The sequence below is a fragment of the Ruditapes philippinarum genome, unplaced genomic scaffold (assembly GCF_026571515.1).
Source record: "Ruditapes philippinarum isolate M1 unplaced genomic scaffold, ASM2657151v2 ctg1744_1_1_1_1, whole genome shotgun sequence".
In the NCBI taxonomy this organism is placed as follows: Eukaryota; Metazoa; Mollusca; class Bivalvia; order Venerida; family Veneridae; genus Ruditapes; species Ruditapes philippinarum.
In genome coordinates this window covers 90,149-116,919 of record NW_026859489.1, presented here as the reverse complement: position 1 = coordinate 116,919, position 26,771 = coordinate 90,149, and positions in this window count along the sequence as shown.

Sequence of the window (26,771 nt, the reverse complement as noted above, 5' to 3'; positions counted from 1 at the left end):
CTCAACTTTCGCTAACATGTATAATTAACATCACAGATAAATGATAATTTGGCCGGCAATTGAACCATTAAATAAAACAATCCGAGTAGAAAACGCGTTTTTTTTCTTTTGTAAAATTGTTATTTTGACAACATCTTGTCATAAGTATCTTGTGCAACACGCAAAATGATGTTTTGATATCATATGAAATGTAAATTTTATACTGTCTATTGACACCCTACATGAGATATATTTCCAGCGTGTAAATAAACTTTATAATATTATCAAAAGCGTCCAAAAGCTATTTCATTCCGGTTTCCAAGTAAACATTTATCGAGACAATCAGGCCTTAATTATTGCAAGTATCGAAAGCCATCTTAAATAGAATAATTTTACGAAACTACTATCCAGAATATTATTTACTTTCAGGTCAATAATGCCAAAAATGAAATGAGTTATGGATATAATTCTTTACTTTCAGTGTTTCCTACAAGGTTCATTGAATTTTCTTTCAATTGCACATGTCATCAAGTTGTTTCACATTTTTTCATTTCTAGCCGTGTTCGTTTTTAGCTCACCTGTCATAAAGTGACATGGTGAGCTTTTTGGAATGGTTATCCTCCGTCGTCTGTCAGTCGTCCGTCCGAAAATTTCAACGACATGTCCTCATAAACCGCATTGCCAGTTTCATTTAAACTTCACAGGAATGTTATTTTGGTGGTCACTTTAAAAATTGATTAAAGAACTCAATTCCATGCAAAACTCTGGTTGCAATGGCAACCAAAAAAACCCTTAAAATATATATTTTATAAAAAAAACAACAAAACAACATCAAACCCACAGGGCTAGAGCTAAGATATTTTGCACGAAACACATCTGCTAGTGAAGGTCATTGATTTTCCTTTCATGTATAATTATAAAACTTAAAAAATCTTCTTTTAAAAACTGAAATAGCTAGAGCTTAGGTATAAAGCATAAAACATCTTCTATTGAAAGCCATGGAGTCAAAATTGATCCCGTCCCAGGGGGTCATTTTTTCCTAATATGTATATTGTAAAAAAAACAAAAAAATTAAGGTTCATTGATTTTTCCTATTTATATTAATAACCTAAAATCTTCCCTAAAAAAACTTAAAGAGCTAGAGCTTAGATATTAAGTATGAATCATTTTGTAATGTGTGTCTACAAAATTTGTTTAAATTAAATCCCTTTGAACACAATTGACACGGGCTCGGAGGCTCATTGACTTTCCAATTATTTATTTTAAAAAAACAAAAATGGCTTCAATAGGTGTGTATTTTTTCAAATAATTAGAAGCGTAACTAGTGCAAAAACGGTCAACGCCAAATAAATACACATCTGATCGCGATGTCATTTATGTGTTACTCCATGTGTTGTCTGTGTGGGCAAATGCGTTGTTTTATTAAAGTATCACATTGCTGTTATGAAAAATATATTTGTTGCAATAATAGAAAGAGAATCGAAACACCGGGCTATCTGATTTGTACGATTTGTACGATTGTGCGTAGCCTCCGTGGTACATATCAGATCGGCGGGTGTTTTGATGTTTTTTCTCTTTTGTATCATGTTGTCAAATATGAAACCCCAGAAAAAAGTAGCCAATGAACGAGCATCTGAATATGATAATTCTATTGTTATTACTTTCTCTGCCGTCACGATAAGAAACCCCAGAAAAAATGAACCAATAGGGTAATTTTATTTAAAAAGTTAAAAATAAAATATCAACTAAATATTCCTCATATCATGATCTGTTGAAGACTTCAAGTAAAAAGGGACTTTTATTTACTTTTTTTATCTATGATAAATTACAGAGACATTCTATGTTATTACAACTTATATTTTCGATCCTTGAAGATCGTTCAACACGACATTATTGTTGTGCTTGTGGTATTTTTAGTTTCAACTTTTCGGCATTTTCTAGTTGGGTGGTTCCAATATTCCTACTTGAATAATGTTGAATCACCCTTAGGATATTTTGCCTGCTTTTTAAATTTGTCTTTTGACGTCTTATCTGTGATACGCAGGCTTCATAACCTCTGACCCCCTTTCAAAATTCCATTTTATTTAGTTCCGCCCATTGTTTTCTCGTTTAGGGCACACGCTTTTTATTACTTGGGGACCATACGCCGCTTTTCATGGAATGGCACAGAAGTGTCACATTGAAGGTTCCATGATAACCGCCGTATGAACACATCTGCGGATGTTTCTAAATTCAAAATTTTACTATTTCATGTTTAAATGTTGAATTCTGCTTAAGCCGGTGCTAGGGGGCGTGGACGGTTACTTGCACTTTCCAGTACCGTCCATGAACAGGCTCAATCAAACCGAGCCTGCAACATTTTCAATTTTGCCGTGTTGTGCTGTCTTTAGGGATTCTGTATTTATCTATTTTACAACCATAAGGTTATGGAAACAACATAAATCTAGAAGTTCTAGATTTTATTAAACAATAGATATAGATGCACTCATTAGAAATAACTCAGTTGATTTTTGCGGCGCATGATTTGGGGCATAGTCTGCAAACCCCTACCCCAGTCCCACCTTAATGTCTTTGTATATGACTAGCATATAATTGTTCAGTAGTTGATAAATATTCAATTGTCATTCCACGCACAGAAATCCTAACCAAACTGAATTTATGATTTGTGTTCGCGCGCTCGTGTGTGTATTTTACGTCATTACAGGTCCACATTGTGTAACTGTATAGTGTTTGGAGCCTTATTTAGGATATCAATAGGGTATAAAAATGACGTTCTAATATGGGAGATTATCCATGATATGTTGCACCAACATATATTTCAAACCGATGGACACTTCGGTGAGCCATATGAAATAGGCCCCCGTGTATAATAAGTAATTTTAGTTCGAACGAGTTAAACAAGAAAACTAACAAACATATAATATATGAAAAACAAGATCAACAAGGAAAGGCGGCGTTCAATGAACGTAACCCCCATATGACCCAGCAACAAGAACCAATGGCAAGGAGCCCAGGTGGACCCCAAACATAAAAAGGACAAGACATATAAATCATGAATAAAGCCACAAATGACTGATCTTGTACTGGTTTATTGGGTCCCATAGTGAACGCTTTGCAGTTGGCTCTTAATCAGCTCTCCGCAATTTGTCATGATTTTAAAACTGCTATTTAAGTCCTACGTATTGTTGTTTCAAAAATCTGGCAATCAGTATTATTCTCAGATCCTGCAAACCTATAGAATTAGCAACAAATGTTATACGCTTCACCTGACAGTACCGTCCATAACGAGGCCCAATCAAACCGAGCCTGTAACATTTTCAATATTCTCGTCCTGGACTTTTTCAGGGATTCCTATTTTCTCTATTTTATCGCGACATTAGTGTTGTGTTTTTGGTACATTTAGTTTTACATTTTGGCATTTATTTAGTTGTGTTGTTCCAATATTCTAACTTAAATAATGTTGAATCACTCTCAGGATTCATAACCTCTGGTTCCGTTTTAAAAGTCCATTTTCTTTAGTTTCGCCAATTGTTTTAGGGCCACACGCTCTTTCACTGGGACCATATGCAGTTTTTCATGCAATGCATGAAAATGTCACATCGAAGGTTCTACGATGATCGCCGCATGAACACATCTGCGGATGTTTCTAAATATAACATTTTACCATTTTCATGTTAAAATATTGAATTTTGCTTAAGCCGGAGCGAGCTAAGGGTCGTGGACGGTAGTTTGCACTTGAAAGTACCGTCCATGAACAAGCTCAATCAAACCGAGCCTGCAACATTTTCAATTTTGCCGCTTTGAACTTATTTTAGGGATTACTTTTTTCTCTATTTTACGCGTTAAATAATGTCTGTCAATGTGATATTTTTGACATGATAAAGCTATAATGATATGTTTCATCTAAATAAAGATAAAAATTGTGAACGTATCGATATTTAATATCAAATATCGCTACTCTTGTCACACTAGCGTAGTTCATGATGCTATATAAGAGCTGGCATCGGCAAATGTTGAAAAACGCAAGTAATCTATTAACATCATGTAATTAATTAGATAGTGGAAATGTTTTCAGCATTGAAGATGTTGTATATACTTTATGTGACTTACATTCTGGTTTACCTGCAAAACAGTAGTGCAAACGAAACAATGACTTTCGCAAACAGCGAGTTTTTGTCGAGTTTAAGGAATCTTTGTCCCTACAGCAATTTCTGCCAATCTTCTCCTTTGAAGGTGAGTTATAATTATGTTTATGCGTTTTTATTTTGAGGTTTTTTTTAATTCATTTGAAATATTGTTATGCAACTCAGCATGAATGTTTATATTTATGAGGATATAATGCTCACCAAACATTATATAACTGATGGTGCGATTTTGAGTTATGGTCCTTGGGAACTTCAATAGATGCATTAATTTCTTTATTCTGTATCCTTCGTTTAAAGCCTCCAGATGAGCAAAAATAGTTCGATATAATCAAAGATTTAAGAATGGTTAAAAATATTCAAAATTCTATTAAAATGTACATGTAATGTGCGATTAATGACCGAATTTTTCAGTATGTATAACTATATTTCTACTGCGTGACTAACGCAGTAAGGGCTATTTTTGCATATTTTGACCTCTTTATTGTAATTGACAAATGTTGTAAGTGCCATTGATAATGTGTAAATTGCATTCTTTTGGTAACTTTACAATATTATACTGTTAAATACATTTTCAATTTTTCATGAAAATTATCATGAATCTGGAGGTGTACTGCTTTAATGCATTTTTTTCAATATGATAAACATTCATATAAGCTGTCTTGTTTATCTTTTGGTGAAAAACTTGCATTGTTGCAATTATTTATGAAACGACACCGTTATTGATGCGTAAACGTGATGTTGATGCACTTTGACTTTCCTCATAAGACCAAAAAGTAAACAGAGGGAAGGAGGGGGTGGGTAATGTACTCGCATGATGTGTGACGTGTATCTTTATTCAAAATTATTTCTAAACAAGAGAGCCATGGTGGCATTTCTATCGCTCACCTTATTAAGGCAATGTTCAATCGATAATTTCAAGGATATTTCGGCTGATAATGTTAAGTCTAGAGTAATGACAATGAATGTGTTTCCAAATTTGGGTTTTGTGACCTACTGTTTAACCCACATTCAATCTTGAGCTACACATTATCAAAACAGTCTTTCTTACCATTTTTTAGGGTATTTACCTAACTTTTGAACCATATTCAAACTAGAGCTACAAATCACCTACAAAATCCCCATGAACCGAAAATGTAAATGTTTATGCAAACTTCCTTCCTCTTTCCGTGCATCTAAGGACTAGCATAAGCAGAATTCAACAGTGAAGCTTGCAAGTTGAGAACTCTTGACTAATCATATCAAAGTGAAAAAACTGGGTGTTTCCTAAACCAGAAAAAAACAGGCGGTAAAAATATATAAGAAATATTTTGAAAGTCTGCTTTTGTGAAATTACATTTCAAAAGTATGAAATAGCGTGCCTATACAGACTGTTTATAAATCCATAAATTTTAGTTTTCAACATCATTTGCCGACAAATGTAATCGCTAAAGTTTCCAAAACCAATGCTCTTATTAATCGTACAGACAGGCACAAATTTGAATTATTTATTTAGTCAAACTCTTTATAACAAAGAGTTTGGAACGCATGCACATGTGTTAACCGGGTGTAGTAGCCCCACCTCATTAGGTTGGCGTGACATTGTAGTGTTCCGTGGCCTCCATATTTCCAACGTGTCATACCTCCTTTCCTTGTCACAATGAATTTTACTGGCTTGTTATCCATCGCTGGTTTGTTTTTAGCAGAGAATGACCTGTGTATGTGCAAAGAGGGTACCGTTTGAGTAGATTTTGCAAAGAGGGTACCGATATGGTTATGCACCGTGGTTAAGTGCAATCAGATATCATATTAAAGAAAAGTGCAAAGTTTCATCCCTTTTTATAAATCCTCCATTTTTATATGTTTACAGAATTCGAATATTGAATTTGAACTTCAACATACACGTTTACTAATTAAAACTGAAATGTTAGTTTCTAGTTTATTAATAAAATGATTCCATGAAAAGTTTGTTACATATTCAGTTAAAAACATGTGTGCATACATATTTAATTAATAAATTGAGGAATAAATATTGTGAAATTTACCAAAAATAGCTAAAGGATATTCGTAGCTGGCATTTTCAGATTTAATTTGATCATTTCAGCATTGACCATGATTAAGAAAATTGGAATTTTAACTAATATACTTTAAATGAATACACAAATGTTAAGTTTCATTATCTTTAGAAGCTTTACATAGGGTATAAAAACACTCTGATCACATATAATGTATATTATATTGCACAACAGGCAATTCCATCATCAGACGACGACGAATCTTGTTGTGAAAAATGTTCGTGCGACAAGGATTGCTATAAAACCGGAAGTTGCTGTCCTGATATGACGTTGTCAGGGCCTACGCAAATAAAGTATCCTTGCAAACATTTGTCATACTACGGGAATTTTGCCAACATTGGTGTAAATTTCGTTCCAAGCATGGATATAAGTAATTGGCACCATGTCATAGATGACTGTCCGGACACAAAGAGTGCAAGATCGCATCTAAAATGCTACAAACCGCTTCACGTCCAGGATTTTGCTATTGTTACTGATAAAAAGACAGGTAAGATGTACAGAAACAAACATTGTGCCGAGTGTAATAGAATCAAGGAATATTTCACGTTGAAGCAACGCGTTCGGTGTAATGGTTCACTTACAAGCTTCTCAAATGCTGAAGAAATGGATCAATTTATTCTGAAAAACTGTTTTTTGACACCATTACCTCCAGACACGCTATTCGGAATTTCCCATTGTATACCAGATACAAATATCATCTCTGAGTGCAACGTTACCGGATACTGGGAAATCTATGACAAGGACATTGAAAAAGGCTGCATGACTAAAAATCGGTCTTGGAATACATTATATAGAACCTTATCAGATGATTCTAGGCATTTCAAATTCTTTTCCAATGTTTTCTGCTTTTTATGTAACACTGCTAAGAGTACAAACAAGTCAGATGTCTGTAGGAAAGAAGAAAATAGAGATTCGGTAGGAAAGTCGCCGCATGTCTCCCTTTATGCTGTTCTTGATTCAAAGCCTGTGGATGATGATAAGATGAAGGAAGACAAAGTATGTGAATCATCAGAAATATGGGACAAATATACGGTAAGTCAGTACAATACTTGCTGAAGATAGGCAGAAGTAAAGTTGCTACGTGAATATTGTTCAAGTATAATCAAACTGTTATAATTTTGCTCAAAACTGTATATTTTTATTTATTTATTTATTTATTTATTTTTAATTTGGTGCAAAGTTAAAAAGTAAATGTCAGCAAAGTCTCAATTTGAATTATTACACGATTCATGTCAATATTTTCACAAAACTGGCAAAGAACAAAGGTTTAATATCATAAATCAATTAAAGTATTAGGACAACATGTAACTACTAGTTTTTACCCTGACAGAGATCAATAGTTTTTATCTTGTTATCATTTCGGTTTATTCTCGTAATAAATAAACTGAAAATTAATTTATTTATTACTTTTACTTCATGGCAAATATCTTTTATTAAACAAATTTGTGTATAATCCACATTATCATCATTTTGTTATTTCTTTGAAGAAATTATGCAGGAAACTTGTTTGCCCAGTTGGTCATATGCCCTATTACGGGAGTTGCAATGGACTTCTCGACATTTATGGATACGGGGTCGCTTTACAGTTCGAATTAATTATTAATGAAGTGACAATCGTTACAAACTCGAAGTTTTTACTCTTGCAAATTCTTGAAAATCGAATAAACGATGAGCTCGGAAATGATATAAACTGTGGAAAATGTTCGGCAGAACTTTTTTCTTCGGACAATTCTGGACCATTACAAATCATTTTTCGGTACGAGATATTTACAAACGAAAAATGCCACTATGATGTTTTGATGCAAAGGCTGCGTCAAATAGCTTTGAAGAAGGAAATAGGACTGCAATTTAGATACCAAAACAAAGTTATTCACCTTACTCTGATGGTTTTATTTGGATACTTAACTGAAACAGCTCTTGTCAATATGGTTGCTGCCTCGCCTAATTACATTTGCAATGGTAAAACCTACTTAGAGGAGTCAATACTGAAACATTGCCCTGCTGTAATGTTGTCAAAGGACGAGGTTTCGAAACTTGATCTGATTAACGTTTCAAACGTTTTGTCCCATCAATCCCACACAGACAATTATTTCCAGTCAGACATGTATCAGGTGTGTGTTGACACCTACTTTTCAGCTAAACAAGCCAGCTCATCTGCCACAGATGTAGTGACTTGTTTTACTGTTTACAAATTGCATGCATTCATAACGATCAGTATCGTTAGTTTGACCGTAAAGTACGGTATTCAGTTTTGATTCTGTATCAACATAAGCTGACGTATAAATATAAAGCAGACTCATGTTCAATAATAATTCTTGCATGCGCAAATCCTATTTCTATTGACAGTTAAATCATATTTTATTGCTGATGTATACATGTTAATATACAGAGAAACAAATTGATTTCGAAGAAACAAGAAGCAAAAGTGTTGGGCCAAAGTTCTTACAAAATTAGCGATCGACCCTCCCCATGAAAAAAAATATTAATCAACATTGATGGCATTACATGAGAAAGTGCAATGTGTATACATATAAAGCGACCAAAGAAAAAAGATAAAGACCGATTAACATCAAAAAGATTAAAACAATGTAAGAAATAAGTAAGACAGAAAAAATCTATATTTAACTATTTATATAATAACTACAAGGTCATATCCAGCATTTAGCATTAATCGTCAGAGGGAGCAAACGTCCATCATAAATGTGATTGTCGATTATTAATGGTACCAGGCTTTTAAGATTAATACAATCCTACGTAATCATCGATCAATTTGCTTATGAAAGAAGCTGGGCCGGTTTCCCTCTCAGATAGGCGTAAAATACAAAAATTAGTTACGGTTTTTAAACCTAAAAATGGTCTTCTTCCACAATACCTTGAAAACATATTTCCATCGCTTGTTTCAGAAACAAAAAATTACTCGTTAAGAAACAACAACAATTACATAACCATAGCTAGGCGCACCGAAACATACAATTAATAATTTTACCTTCTGCTATTGAATTATGGAATGCATTAGACACCGAAATTCGCGAAATTATTTCATTGAATATTTTGAAATCTAGAAAGAAATAGAAGTTTAAAGACCCCGAAGTACCTAAACACTTTTTGTTTGGTATAAGATATTTGTCAGTTTTACATGCTCTTTTAAGGAACAATTGTAGCAACTTACACGCTGACCTTTTCAAAAAACACTTGATAGAAAGTCCGACTTGTATATGTGGGAACCTTTGTGAGGATGCCAAGCACTATCTATTTTGCTGTCCTTAAATAAATATCTAAAAAAAATTGCCGCCGGCCTAAAATCAAGCATTATACAGCTTCATTAACGTTTATAACAGTATCGTTATAAATCTCATCAAATACTGTTCATAAATAAGGATTGTAAGTGGAAAACCCCACGGTAACACTAAAGTTCGTATACGAATTTTAACATGCAAATGAAGACTAAAATCAGCTCGTGTAAACACATTTTAACCGTTTAAGCTTCATGGTGCACTAGGCCTGGGGGTTCAGAAAAAATAATCATCTCATAAATAAGATTAAATTTGTATGAAAATATCCGTTACAAGGCGGAAATATACCATTTAATTAGTACTGCTACTTATAGTCATGTTTGTTGATTGAATATTGATGTACGCATGATCTGATGGCGGAGTTTCTCATGCAAACAAAAAATGTACTTCCGAATTCGCCACAATGAGGTTGCACATTTGTATGCTCATAAAACTCATTTTGGTTGTCTGGGCTGGAGTCGATATGAAACCCAATTTATTAATGAAATGTCGCTATTTCTGTTTTTATGAAATTCATTAAATGTAACTTTAAACCCCAGAGACTCATACTCTTCGCAGAAACCAGAATATTTCATCCACTTAATGCTGAGCTATTACTGTGGGGTAGCAATTATTTTGATGTTAACAATAATGAACAAATATTTGCGGCTGTCCGAAAAGTTATCAAAACTACTGACCGTTTTCGAAACACTTGATATTTATGTAAATCGACCGATTGTATTAATCCTATTTCTATTCAATTAGTTATCACACAATTCATAACCTTTAGAATTACGTGTACATTCCGAGAATTCCTGTAATAACACCTTTTATACATGGTCATAAATTGCTACTTTACAACGGTATAATTACATGATTACAATAGATACAAGAATATTACAGAACAGAACAGAACAGAAAATTTATTTGTCTAACTTGAGCATTTACAGTCCATCGTTACATACATACATACATTTATTTACATACATGAAGTAATGTGACATTTTATATAACATATTAATAGATTATTATATACAATTAATACATATATATAAATATATTGCTGTATTTAATTTCTAATTCATTTTTTTTTCTTTAAATATATGTTTGAGTACATTCTAGTGATGAGTCTTTATTATGTCTTTTTTTAATGATTTAATGAATTCCTTCGAACATCAAATGCTTTTTTACAATAATTGGCTAATTTATTTAGAATGTTTGCATTTGTGCACTGTAACAATTCAGTAAATTTTAACATACTTGGACGTGTATAATAATATCTAGGAATGCATTGTTTCCTCAATGTTGTATAAGGAGAGCAAATTAATACAAAATGAAATACATCTTCAATATCATTACATTGGCATAGTTGGCATTTCCTATCATTTCTATCAATATTTCTATGTCTTCCAGTTTCAATAAAAAGTTGATGAGACGACAAACGTAATTTAGCAAGAGTATATCTTGAAATTGGACATTTTATCTTTGTTAAATATTCTGATATTTCAAAAATAGGTTTTATTTCTTTGAATAATAAAAGTGAAGATCTGGATGAGATATCCTGTCTCCAGTTATTAACATATATATCCTGAAGTCGTGTACGAAAAATTACTGTAAACTTATTTATATCTACTGAAGAAGGAAACAACCAAACATCATTAAAACCAGCATTTTGTAATAAATCTCTTACTTTTGAAGCCCAATTGACAACATTATTATCTTCAGCATCCTGTCTTAATTTACTTATGGTACTTGATAAAATACAATTATTGTTTTTTTCATCATGTAACTTTAAAAAATACTTAACAATCCTTATTTCTCTATCTATATATAAAGGGAATCTACCCAATTCACCATAAACAGCAGAACTTGTAGTAGACATTTTAACATTTAATAACCATTTCATGAATTTTCTATGTACTCTTTCAATATTTTCTGCTTTAATAAAACCCCAAACTTCACTCGAATAATTCAATATAGATGCTACATAAGAATCAAAAAGATTTAGCATAATATTTACAGGCACTTCTAAATCTCTCGTTATGGCAAAAAGGGACCCCATTGCTTTTAAAGCTTTGTCTGCTAATGTTTTAGTTGCATTCATAAAAGATCCACCGCTGGAAAAAACAATACCTAAATAATTAAAACATGAAACAATTTCTAATATTTCCCCATCATAATACAGATGTTCATCTCTATTTATTCTCCCCCCTTTTTTGAAAATAACAACCTTTGTTTTTTCAACATTCACTTTTAATTTCCACTTCTGACAATAATCTTTTAAATTATTTAATGATTGTTGTAGCCCGTCTGCCGTCTCTGAAAAAAGTACGGCGTCGTCAGCAAATAGTAATAGGTAGATAGATAACTGATCTAATGTTAAACATGAATTACTGTCATTTTGTAAAAACACCTCTATATCATTTACGAATAGTGAGAACAAAATGGGCGAAATTATCTCCCCTTGTAATAGACCGACATCACAATTGAAGAAATCTGACAATGTATCAATATGTCGAACACATAATTTAACCTCATTATACAAAGATCTAATAACATTAAAAATTCTTCCATTTACACCATTCTTTATTAATTTGACCCAAAGGGCATTTCTATATATTGAATCAAAGCATTTCATTAAGTCTACAAAACAACAATATAATTTCTTTTTTTGTTTAAGCTGTCTTTCAATAAAAGAATGTAAGAGAAAAATAGCATCAACTGTACTGTAATTAGATTTAAAACCAAACTGTGCATCAGTGAGAATATCATTTACAAGTGCCCATTTTTTCAAACGTTCATTTATTATTACAGTAAATAATTTAGCAAAACAACTTATCAAAGTAATACCTCTGTAGTTTGTAGGTAAACTTGAATCGCCCTTTTTAAAAACAGGTATTATCATGCCGCTTGACCATGATTTAGGAAAACATTGTTTATCTAAAATATAGTTAAATAAAATTTCCAAAGGTTTATCTAAAATATCGATTCCCTCTTTGAAGTATTCGTACATAATATGATCGAACGAACAAGCTTTATTCGTCCCCAAAAGTTTAACTGCATTTCTTATTTCAGTAACAGTAAACGGTGCATCTAACTCATCAAATGTAGAATTTATGTTTTCACAATTATCATAGTTATTTAAAAAAGTTTCTATTTCAACATCTTCTTCTATTGAAAACTCTGATGTAAGGTTCTTAAAATAATTAAAAAATTCTTCCATTTCAATACTATCATCTAAACAATTTGCCTTTTTCTTACTAAATAATCTCCAAAAATCTTTTGGCTTTTTATTCCTCATTTCTTTTAAAGTTGTTGCTTGTTTTCTATTAAAATTCCTTTTTACTTTTCTACAATGGTACTTATAATCTTTCTTTTTGCAATATAATATCTCTTTATTTTCAGCAGTTTTGTTAGCATTGAATTGCGATACTGAATTTTTATAAGCAATATATTTTTGTTTACAACTTTCATCAAACCATTTATTGTTTATATTATTATTACTATCACAGAAAAACGTGTTATATGAAATCGAACGACATGTTTCAAAATAAACATTTCCTTTATCAGTCAGGAATTTAGTAAATATATCTACCATTTCGTTAGGATCATGGTTATTTTGTTTGCATTCATATAATTTTTGACAAAGTAGTTCAACGTCGCACGAAATATCGCGAATAAATTCATCTCTATACTCAGGATTCCATTTATAAACCGTGCGTTTACGTGGTTCTGCCTCAACCGGTGAAGTCATAATTTTTAATGAGAATGAAACCGGAGTGTGATTTGAGTGCGTTGTTAAATCATGAACGCGAAAATTAGTAATGTTTTCAAAATTGCATTTCTTAGTTAACAGGTAATCAATTACGCTGTTTCCGTTATATGTATAGCAGGTTGGTTTACCGATATTATAATCCATATCTAGTCGTCCGTTTACAATCCGAATTTCTGTGGATTTACAAAGATCAAGTAATTGTTCCCCAAACCGGTTTGATACGTGATCTGTTGACGCTCGCGGTAAATACGAGTCAATGTCTGAATAACCATGATCCGGTAACTGTACATCATGATTTATATAATCGGGTTTTAAACCTGTCCTTGAATTTGTATCCCCACAAACATATACACTTCCTTTATTTTGATAAAAAAGTACATCAGTTTCTAATCTTCTAAATAAATCACAGTCATACATATTATGAACAGGAGAATTTTCTGGAGCAATGTATAAAGAACATATATAAACATCATTAGGCAACATAAAATATTCTTTATCTAATTTCAACCACATGAAGCAATCTACATCGTTTTTTACCAATTTCACACCTTTAACGATAGAATTTTTAACATATGCTAATATACCACCGCTGCTTCTCTTAGCTCTTTTACTTTGATATTTTCTGAATACGACACTAGGGATTTTGTAGAAAACTGTCGTGATGTTTTAAACATTGCACAGAACAAGATGATGGCATTTGTACCATGCAGTTTTAGTCATGTTTTAGTGTCATTAATTTCAATTTAAAGTCAATTAGCAAGCTAAAAACGAGTACAAACATGTTCATGTGACATTCCATTATGCATGTAAATGATCTTTTATTCATATGCGATATGCAAAAAGACGTATATTCTTAATTATGCAATTATTACAGAATAGCTATTTTATTTCATTCAAGCAACAAATAAAATGATCAATAATTTTAAGATGATTAATAATTTTACGCTCATGAACGACAAATTATATATGTAACTTACAAACGATACTTTATTTTCAGTCACCATTCTGCATAAATTAACTAACATATAAGCCAACAAATCTGTATTTTAACACATGAACATGAAAACTAGGTGTAGGCAGTATCTACCACAGGTAAAGGTTTGATGGTAATTATACAAACTTATTTAAAATTTCAAAAATAATAAAATGAAAGATTTTATGGATTAGATGTAAATATAAAAAGGACCTGCTTGCAAGAATTATTAGTAAAAACTTAAAATCTGCTTTATATAAAGTTCATTGAACAAAGATGGCAACGCGTGTTTCAACGACTTTTGCAAGTTCAAGTGTAATTTTAGAAGAATATCCTAAAATATTTGTCTTTTCAATTTTTATACTTCTACAGAGAAAGGATATCAAAGAAAAATCATTTATTTATGGACTTGTAAAACGCAGTGCATTTTTTATTGTTAAGTTTCAGCTCTTTAACGGTTATAAATCGTTTGTTTTAATAATAATACTTAGAAGTGAGAAAAATTGCCATATCTTATTCTTTTTTTTTTCTTTAAGGAATACTTAGAATTAAATTATAATAGGAGAATTTTTTAATATTTGTTAAAAATAATATTCTAATCCATAATAATAATATACTATAGACATGAATCGTTTTTGTTTGACATGTTTTTGTTATATTTTGTACTTGTTACACTGGTATGCGAGCAGTTCCCGTACAGAAGCAGTACCCGTATTTTTGTTTAAACGCTTGATTTTTACTTGCATTCTTAAAAAATTGATATCAAATCAAGCAAATGTGTGAAGGAGACAAAATATAAGGGTCAGTTTAGCAATACATTTGTTTTGTTGTTTTTTTGTTTTGTTTTTTTTTTGTTTTTTTTTCATTTAAAATAACTATCACCTGTGCGATGTCAAAGTGTGACCTTGTAAACATTGGGAGATTCCGTCATTGCGCACATGCGAAAAAAATATTTACATATGGAGCCTGTTAACGGTTTTTCAACTAATACAGTTGGCAATTTGATGAAATAAATTTTTAATTTCTTCAACATTGTATAATTAATAAGGTTTATTTTTTATATGCGGGAACTACTTCTCTTCTTACAAAATAATGGATAATTTCGGTACCCCATATCAGGCCTGATAACTAAAGGTTATTCTATGTTTTGAACATAATGGAATTTCCATAATTTGTGTGACGAGCCGAATATTGATGTGTCACGTTTAATTTGTACGATTTTTGTACGGGAACTGCTCGCATACCAGTATGTATCACAACAGACACATCACCAACTGGATTGAAAAGGTTCCATCAACTACCAGCAAAATTTTATGTTAAGAAATATATTTTATTTTTATTTCAGTTTTTGATGAGTCGCATTACAATATGGTTTCTGTCCTGTTGTCATGAAATAATAGATTATTCTCTGACATTTCAGATCAATAAAATGTCTAGACACTCGCAATTCATATTGGTGTTATTTCGTATATATAAACCCTCCCTCTGAAAATAACATATATGACTTGATAAATCTTGTTTCAATATATTTTACCACTGATACCGTTCAAGTCCTTAATATATAATCTAAGCCTAGATCTACATAATTTATGAATTTTTAAATGCCAAGAATAGATGGGTTTTTATACGCCCGAACGAATTTTTCATACGCCCGAAAGAATTTCGGCGTATATTGTTATTCACCTGGTTGTCCGCCCGTCTGTCTGTCTGTCTGTCCCTCCGTCTGTTAGCAATTTTTTTATCCGGTCTGTATTTTTTAACCCGTTGAAGGAAATTCAAACTACTTTGCTGAAATGTTAACCATAATGAGCACAGGTTTGACCTTTCTCAGGTCAAGGTCAAGTTCACACCTATACATTTTGTTTTATTATCAAAATTGTGTGTCCACTCCGTATCTTTAAAACCGCTCTGTATCTTTCGAACCGATGAAATGAAATCAAAACATTTTGTCAGAAATATTAAGACGTTGTGCGTTTACGAGTTTGGACTTCCTACGATTAAAATTGGCCCCACCCCGGGGATGAATTGATTTATATAGGAGTTTTCTTGTCCGATCTGTATCTTTTTAACCGGTGAACGGAAATAGAAACTACTTGGAAGAAATGTGAATCATAATGAGACGATGTTCAGAGCGCAGGTTTGACCTTCCTCATGTCAAGGTCAATGTCACACTAAGTCATTTTGTATCAAATTTTGTGCCCGCCCAGTTTCTTTAAACGATAGTATGAAATTAAAACTAGTTGGCAGAAATAATTATATTACTAAGATGTTGTGCAGAATGCAGTTTTGGACTACCTCAGGTCAAGGTCACACTGACTCATTCAAAATACGTAAATATGTGTATACATTACAAAGGAAGATTATAATGTATGAATTTATTTATGTGAGTGTTTCTATTCCTACCAATATACAGTTTATTTTCAAATTTTCTATACTAATATATGTATTAACCTCTCTTTATTTTCCAAAATATTTTTTCCTATCAAAGTTTATATTTTTAGATTTTTTTCAGATTTTTTCAAGCTAATATTATAATATTTGAGGGGCTTTTATAGTTTTATATGATTTAAACCATTTCTTCATATATACAACTATTTGCGCCTTTTCACCCACTCCCTCACTTTGAGGTCTCAAATGGTAAAAAAATAAAGACCCAATTTTTTTTGAGAAATGTTTTTAAAAAAGTGATCACTTTTTCGGCGCTATCCACTATCAAAAAGATACAGCATCAGCATTCCCCCCCCCCACCCCGTTTTTCGTCAAGAAGATTTTGGACTTGTAAGTTCAAGTTGCAGCACTTTGAAATCAATTTTGATGGAAAAAAACGCCCAACACACAACAAAACGTCCCGCTCAAATAGGTTTTTGAAAACAAAACAAAGAACAGTTATCCATTAAACCTTTGTTTTAAGGAAAGTTGAGACATTATTAAATAAATCTAAAATATATTCTTCAAAATGTTGGGTTGGATCTCTGCAAGTGAACAATGTTTACAATGTCTTACAGCTCAATAAAAAATACACTCAATCACTATATTCTCCTGAATTTGTTAAGTAGTTTATTTTCAAAATAAATGTAATAACTCTTTTATACACGTTTACGCGAATGGTTCAAAGGTCGGATGAAATGTTGTTTGTGCACACGTCGTTTTGTATCATTTTATATCTATCACATAGAATGAAATAACTTGATGTTTGATGATTCGAACCCACGTAGGTATACCAAGAAATGAAGAAGAAAATGTTTTGTAATAGACTATGGTTAAATCTGCTATGCTATCCTATAAAATGAAAGAAACAATAGAAGATATTTTGGAGCCAAATTAAAATCAAATATAATTAAAAGTTTTAAATCTAAATCTTAAGATATTTTTATAAATCTATTAGAAATAAAATAATCCTATGGTCGATACTCTAAAGAATTACAGCATAGAATGTCTATGTTATATAACACAAATAGGTATTCAATGTAAACAGTAAAAATGTTCAGGAACAAAATATTCTGTTTCTGTATGGTTTTAACCGTCGGAGCTTTGATTTATTAAAAAAATCACGTTGTTACTGGTAAATATAGTTCTACAATTTGCGATATGTCGCACAAAGCAACAATTTGTCAATAAACCCTGTCAAAAATCATTCTTAAAGGTATAAAAATTCTTTGAGAATATAAAGAAAAAATAAAGTAGAAAAAGTAAAGAGCATTTAACTTATAATCAAGTTTTGTGGAACTTCATTCTAAATTAGATGAAGATATACACACAACTTTGAATCTCTTATTAAAACAGAAAACATACGTACATATTTTGTTTTCCTATTATTTCAATGTTATTCTATCAATGATAAAGTAAGTTGTGAAGGATTTCTGACAACAATTAAACAAAATGTTAACAAGACAATTGTTTAATCTTATTGTGATAAATTGTTTAAAATTACAAAATGACTAAAGTCTCACTTTGAAACTATTCTTTTTCGTTTTTCTAGATGTCAAAAGGTGTGTTTATATTTACACAACCATTTTTGAAATTACTATTTATTTTAGGGAGTTCGTCAAACAATAAAGGACAACGAGTTACATTGTTCTGAATCTATACTTTTTATTACAGCTACATCATATAATTATTTGCGGTCTTGCTTTAGTTAGTTAGCTGTTGACCACGTGTTCTTAAACTAATGTTTCACATTATTTGTAACACTTTGTCCAGTTTATATTGTTAAAGTAAATGAATACTATATAATAATTATGAGTATTAAGAAGCACGAAAGACAATAAAACACAAGTATCTTAAGATATTACAACTCAGTTTTTAGTGTATCAAAACAACGAAGTCTTATCACTTGTGAACATCTGTTCTAGAAATGCAAAGATAACATATATCAATAAAAGTATTTTCCCAGAAAGATATAGCTGTATCATTATCACAAAATGATAAGATTAATGTATATGATGACATGCATAAGTTAATTTATATAAACGTCTCATATACTTCTTGAAATATGAATATCGTTGATTACTTGACAACAAAAGTTATGTTCATTGCATAGGTATTTTGTTCAAAACTACTGACAGTTTCTAGTAGGGTATGGTGAGTCAATCAAGTGTTACGGCAATTATGCAATTTATAATTTAATTCAAGAGTATTATATTAATTAATCATGAAAGTCCAGAATGTTTGTTCAATTATCTTGAAAAGAAAATGTAGTATCGAATCTTTTCATCGAGATGAAATTGCTCATTAAAACCAAGTTAACAATGTGGTGAATGAATATATTTATAAATAGAAGCCATATGTATTGATTACTAAGTGCAGCATGAAACAAAAATTCATCTACACTTTTGTATAAGGCATATAAAACTTGTTTTATGTAAATGTAAATTAAACAATATCAATGATAATAAAACTGTTTCGTTATGAACATTAACACCTACCCTGTTGTAACCGACAATCTAGAGCCAAACATACCTGTTGACAATTGTTTTATAGTCGAAAATATGTTTTAAGTAATGATATATTTTCAAAACAGGGCAGTGTAAAAATAGTTTAGTATACTGGTTTAATTATTTAGTGTAATAACCTCAGACCATTGTTTTCTCGTTTAGGACAAAAGCATTCTTTTACATGGGGACCATACGTCGCTTTTCATGGAATGGCATTGAAGGTTACATGATAACTGCCGTATGAACACAGCTGCATATGTTTCTTAATTCAAAATTTCACCATTTTCATGGTAAATGTAGGAATTATGCTTAAGCTGGTGCTAGGGGAGCGTGGACGGTAACTTGCACTTTCCAGTACCGTCCATGAACAGGCTCAATCAAACCGAACCTGCAACATTTTCTGTTTTGTTGTGTTGCACTTCCTTTAGGGATTCTGTTTTTCTCTATTTTTTTGGTTGAGCATGTTTAATTTTTGTTTATGACAAATACTAATTATTTATATCCTCACCAATAAATGTCTAAGCCTCAAATATTTTCCGAAACTTATCATGAATACATGTATATTTTTGCATTGTATTTTTTGTAACGCTTACATATGTGAATAGAATTAATTTTTCGTTAAACATATGTAACATGTCTAGAAATTATACAGACAATCAGTTTAAATGAACGAAGAAAAATAAAGAATTGTTATCTTCGTCAGTACAGTAATACAGTAGTTTTTTTTTCTGTTTTCTTCTGTTCGAAAAATATTTTAGGTACATTGTTGTTAATCGCTTTCTTTTGTTATTTCTTCTGTTCTTTTTAACCCCACAATGCAAAAAATAACCCCACAAGAGAAACGGAATGAATGACATCAAAGACATCTATTTTTATGAGAACAATAGACCAAACCCCATAATGTAGCTCTGGTTTGTACGGACAGACGGACAGACGGACGGAGGGTAAACCTAAAGTCCCCTCCGATTAAACCGATAGGGGACTAAAAAGCAGGCCATATATCCTAAGGGTGATTCAACAGTATTCAAGTAAGGAATACTGGAGCCACACAACAACAAACAATATTTTAGCTAATTGTGGCCTGTGTATAGCAGGTTTAGCAGGTTGCAATGGGTTATTTACTGACATCCTGTTGCTGGTTCATTAAAAATTCAGATTATTACTTTATGATAAAATCCGGGTAAACACTAGGGATAATCCATTTTCAGACTTTTACAGGTGACTTGTTGATGAAAGTGTTAACAAGTGTTTTTGAGTTAATTACATATGACTTTGTATTTATAATGATAAGCATGCATGTGCGTTTATAAAATGATAGTCATTTGTATGTCTTTTCCTACAAAAAGACAGCATAGAAATTAAAATTATATCGGGAAGCGTACCTTAATGTTAAAGAATGGTTGACAGTCATGTTTTTTCTTTCATATTCTGATTGCTGGAAACATAACTCGTTCATCACCATATGTAATCTGGTACTGTATTAAAGATTATAATTTTATAGAACGTGATAAAAAAGCAAACAAAATTGACATGCTCACATATAAATTTTTCCTTTCTCAGAAATTATTACTTACATAAAAATATAAATAGTTATTAAAAGTTAAGTCATGCTGTTTTTTTTAGAAAATAAGTTACCAATAATTTATCATACATTTCTATCCTGTATGTTGTAATTAAGGGTTAACATAGGTGGTTGTGTCAGTAATTTGAACTCAAGTTCACGGCAGTAAACCACCCAACGCACCGTTCCTGGCCAGGCTGTCAAGCAGTTAACCAGTACCAGTTGCCTTCATTTTCGCAAAGAACTGAAACTTATGTACATACAAGAGCAGAGATTAAAAGCGAATGACCCTAGAAATGATTTCATGATCAATTACAACGAAATCACAGTTAAGTAAAGTTTTATATATCTGTATATAATTATTCTTCTACAACAATTCCCAAACATCCACGAATATGTTAAATATGTACAGCAAATATTTATAAACATTATAATTAAACGTTAAAATGCTTTCATTTTTATTGAAAAAAAACTTGCTGAGAATTTATCAAAAATTAATTTCGTATTACCTCCACCTTTGTTTACGTGAAATGTTGAATTCAGTAATAGCTTTACAAATAATGCATTTCGAAACTTAAAATATTGATAAATATTCATTTGAGCATCAGATTAATGATATAAAACCATACAAAATGCGTTACATGATCTTTAAACTGACCCTGATAACAACATATATAACTTATTGAAAGTGTTTTGAATAGTATACATCCTACAAACATGTGTATACAATATACAGACGACACATTTTTGGTTGGGTTTTACGTCGCACAATGGCGACTTTCCAGCTTTACTGCGGGAGTAAGACCTTGGGTGCCCCTCTGTGCATTATTTTAGACACGAACGTTCCGTATGTTTACTTGATAGATTCCTTACATTAAAGAATACAAAGTCCCTGGCGGGATTTGATCGGCCATGAACACCCCTACAAAAGACATTTGTCAAGAACAACGACTATTGCGTTATATGACGACCCGCTTTCAATTGACATTTCACCTATACCCTGAATATGTAATCTTATATAAATTACATATTACAATTCTTATATAAGGTTTCAATTGATCCAGACTCATATCTAACGAACATCAGATGACGATAGTAATATGTTTAAAACAGTTGCCAATGAAATATGTCATCATTTCAGTCAGACCAGTTATCAAATATATTTTAATATTGATACTGATGTTTACCGTCGTGATCAGACAATGTTACATCAACTAGACTCACGCATTACGTATTTTTCTCGATCTCTAGTAGATCTAAGGTGCAGCTATATGTTGTGTTGTCATAACTTAACGAAAATATCCTACTTTACTCGCAGCAATTAATGTCATAAACTTTTACGTATTTAACGCTTCACTGATTATGACGTTTATTTTTTATTATTATGGCATTATTAACTATGGAAGTACCCAATATCAGTTGATATTTACCAGCTGATTTGGGTTCAAAAATTAAAACACACAAATACTGTGCCGCTATGATAATGTGAGAGTGACGTTACAATTTTTGTGTACACAAAAGTTTACAATCTTTGTCTGAATAGGTAAAACAGGGTATTTAGAAGTGAATATGATTCAAAATCAGAAATAGAATTTGAAAAGTCTCGATGGCAAAGTTGGTTAAGTCAATAGGATGCCCATACTAATTAAATTGTATCATGAGTTCGAGCCACACAAGTTGTCAAACCTTTTTTTTCCTTTTTCTTTCCCTATTTTTATTTTTACATGAGATGCAAATTAATTGGAATATAAAGGCAGTTTTGTTATAATTTCGAATAATTTATATATACCGGAAATAATAATTTTTATTCTGTGTAGTGTGTATATATTAGTAGTACTTTTGCAGTGCATAAGTTTTTCATGCCAACTTAACTATAGTTGAAAAAATTTATGTACATGTATGCATTCCGTATCAGGTTGCACCAACTTGCTAGATATAGCAACATTTTAAAACAAAAGTGAAATGAGAAGTTAATAGAAAATAACACAGCGCTAATAATCTTTACAAGAAAAAAAGAAATTCTTAATCGATTGATAATTATACAAAACAATTTGGGACCGAACCTGGCTGTCTTGCATTGATATGTAACTAAAAATTTACCACACAACTTTACCTACTGTGTTACGCCGCCAGTTGGTAAATTTGTCGATATTTTAATTTATATGGCAAGCCTGCTTGACTTAAGATATTAAACACAATATGATAACTGTTTTACACCGTTAAAGTGGACTTGACCACCGCGTCACTAAATAATTATCCTAAAAGCACAGTAAATCGTGACTTTCTCATTAGTATTTACCTTTAAGCAGATTAATTGTTACATAAAGGGCACTCCTGTCTTAGATTAGCAAGATTAAAAGAATGAACGACCTCCTTTTTACCCGATTTAAAGATTTGTATAATGTCTTAGAGTACAGTATTTAAAAATAGATTAAAAACAGAAATTCTTTTATGATATTACAACATGTCATTTAATAACGAATGATATGATTACAGTTTAAAGACATTGTAACGAATTCAACATATCTGCAATTGAGGTTAAACGAAAGCTTTTACAAACATAGCCATGTGTAAAGGTGCTCTTCGGTACATTTATATCACCGATCAATTACGGTTGCCCCTTTGCTTTGTCTGAACCGGTATTGAATTCAGCTGTTATAGTGTATCCATTGAAAAATATTGGTATTTGCCCATTAACAAACTTGTTCTGTAAGGTGGCCCAAGCCATTAGTTTCCAGTTCACTGCTGTGATACTGTTAAATTTCATAACTCTCTTGTTTTAGGGTTTAAACAAGGTACCACCAGTACTTGCCTGAAATAATAAACAGATGGAAATTTAATTGCAATCACTACTAGTCAATACATAGTAATCGTCTAAAAGGTAGGTATGAAGTTCAAAATCAAAGATCAAAGAATGACCTAGATTTTAGTCTAAAATAAATCCAAAATTAATCCTATAAGCTCAATTTAGCATGCAGTATATATGTACCTGTTGAAACCAGTTAATACCAGTTAATAAATTCTTCATCATTAGCACTGATTAGTGTTAGACTAAAGAGTTCAGCTAACGTAGAATCTAATATATTTATATTTATAAACAATACAATGAAGTGGACTATTTTACGTAAGTATTATTATTATTATTATTAGATCTATTATTATTATTATTATTTATTATTATTTAATATTATATTTATTATTATTATTATTATTATTATTATTATTATTATTATTATTATTATTATCATCCATTCAAAATGAACACGTCCTCATATTTGTACTTTCTGGGAAACAAATAAAAAACACGGTTGAAAAGTATTTGTGCAAGAAAATATAGAAGAATGTTCTTTTTTTACCTTTTTACACGATAACTCATGGTTTTATATGTGTTTAGATAGACAAACATTTTATTATGTAAATAAATAAAGTCTCGTATAATTATGTGAAGCATGGCTTGTTGCAATTTTTAAGCCGACTTCTTGTAACAGTGTATACATTTTGAAGTTATGTATTGTGCATGAGACAGAATTAGATAAAGTATAAGAAGCAAGCAGCTTTAAATGGACCACACTTAGCGTGAAATATTTATATTTTGTCAAGAATCTTCTAAAAACTTGAAACTAAAGACCCTAATTAGAGCTGGTATTATGTCTATATCTGGTATTTATGATTTTGAGATAGACATATCTTAGCACTCTTTTAGAATTGCTTTTATTATTAAACTATTTTAAACAATATGCTTTACTTGTAAAACCTGGGGAAAAAAACAAAGAAGTATATATAAAAATGCATTAGAAAGGGAGTGTAGGTCATTTACACTTTGTTAATATGTCCTGTACAGTTATCTCTCCCATCAACACGCTATCACTACATGTAATATTTTCATCAAATCTAAGACAACCTCTGTATCTTCAGGTATTTTTTGTGCAATGAAATGTGGTTCATACGCGTTTCTTGGAGAAAGAAAAAATGATTCTCTTGAAACTTTAAGAACAACATTAATGTACTTAATTTTTCCTAATAAACGGAGTAAACATTTCAAAATCACGTAATAATTTTAATTATAAAAGACCCAATATGCCTCAGAGATGAATAAATGAGCCGCGTCACGATAAAACCAACATAGTGGGTTTGCGACCATTATGGATCCAGACCAGCCTGCGCATCTGCGCAGTCTGATCAAGGTCCATGCTGTTCGCTATCAGTTTCTCTACTTGTAATAGAGTTGGTAAGCGAACAGCATGGATCCTGATCAGACTGCGCGGATCCGGAGGCTGGTCTAAATCCATGCTGGTCGCAAACCCATTATGTTGGTTTTGTCGTGACACGGCTCAAATGTTTCCATTTTTACAAATGGCAAACATAAGTTTATAACATTGAAGTAATAATTTTGGAACATTTTAGATTGTTATTACTTTAAAAAGTAGTAGCTTTGAATTGGAAATTATGTCATAAATGCAGCAAAACGTAAATAAGTATTTTGACTTCTATATAAAATACTAAATTACTTCAACTGTGACAATGGCCAAAAAGCAACACAAGCAAATTGTAATTGACGTAATTGGGCAACGAGTAACTGTATTTGAACACACACAAAAAATAATATTCAAGTACTTTGAGAAATGAAATTAAAGGCATTTTATAGTATAATTGGCCTTTCAGAATTTATTTTAAACCGTGCTTATACATTTTTACAATTTCAGAAATTGCGTTTTTCCTGCCCACCATCAACATGTATACATACACTGATGAGGCAAACCTTATTTCTAACATTACATCTTCATATCAGAAGTATGTTCGTCCTGATAAGACAACTCACATTAGTATCAGCATTGGCTTATTATCTATATCAGAAGTGGTAAGTCATTAGTTCGTCCGTCCGTCCAGGTAAAATAGAGGACATTTGTCGGAAGCTTGTTTTATGGCGGTTTTTATACTTTCCGGTTATATCTTGGTGCCCGGCAGTCGGCCAACTTAAACGGTTTTTCTTTATACACTTGTAGCTAACCAGTCATTTTCATTTCTTGTGACCTGCTACAAAACCCACAAAATTTTTGAATCAGCGGTGAAGGTTAAATTATCATTAGAATGAATGTCTGATATCATGTGTCACAGAGAAATTTCGCCTCTCCCGAGGGTCAAATCAGAGACCCCCGAATTACTAATGCTCTCCCTAAGCGGCTATGTATTTGTAAAGTCTATTCTCGTAAGCATGGTAAGGACGTCCGTCAGTAGATTTGGTACGGTTAAACGTCGGTAATTATGTGAAATATTTTAATAATAACAAACATAGACTACTCATTATATTTTCAGGTTTTAGAACAACTATTCATATCTGATTATTAGTCGCATCTAAATTTTCATTTCAATGATTATCTCATACAGAACTTAATGATAATGTGGAGAAAATTGAAAACATTCTTCTTATTAAAAATAGTGAAAATAGAGAAATATAAATATGATTGTCATGAGAATTTATTTTTTTTGTTTTGCAGAACACTGTGTCTCAAGAAATAACTTTAATGGGTATTTTAATGGCAGTAAGTATAACACATTTATCTTATTGATTAATAACCAAACATATCAACTATATACTGTACCGCTTTATTATTTTATGCATAGGAAGCTGTTTCAAATAAAAAAAAAAATACTACAAAAATATATAATGCATCAAGGGATGGCTTAAAATTGCCGCTTTTTTTGCTCTTATGTATATAATATTTCTGTATATATGTAGTAACTGAATCTGCAATGACTTCTTATCTTCAGTTATTTTTACACATCTATAAGCTTTAAGCTTGTTGATAAAACTCTCGAATCCGAACAAATAGTACTAAGTAGTGAGTTTAAAGTTTCTTGCTCAGGGTTGACACTCCTTAGCTATATATTACTAGTACGACATGTTACCGCAACGCTCATTTATACTTTGTTTTAAAAAATTTAGGGGTGGGAAGATTCACGACTCACATGGGACCCTGCCAACTTTGATAATTCGATCTGGACTTTTATAAAAAACGGAAATATCTGGACCCCACCACTTATTATAAACAATGCGTAAGTATTGAGTATTATCTTAAACAA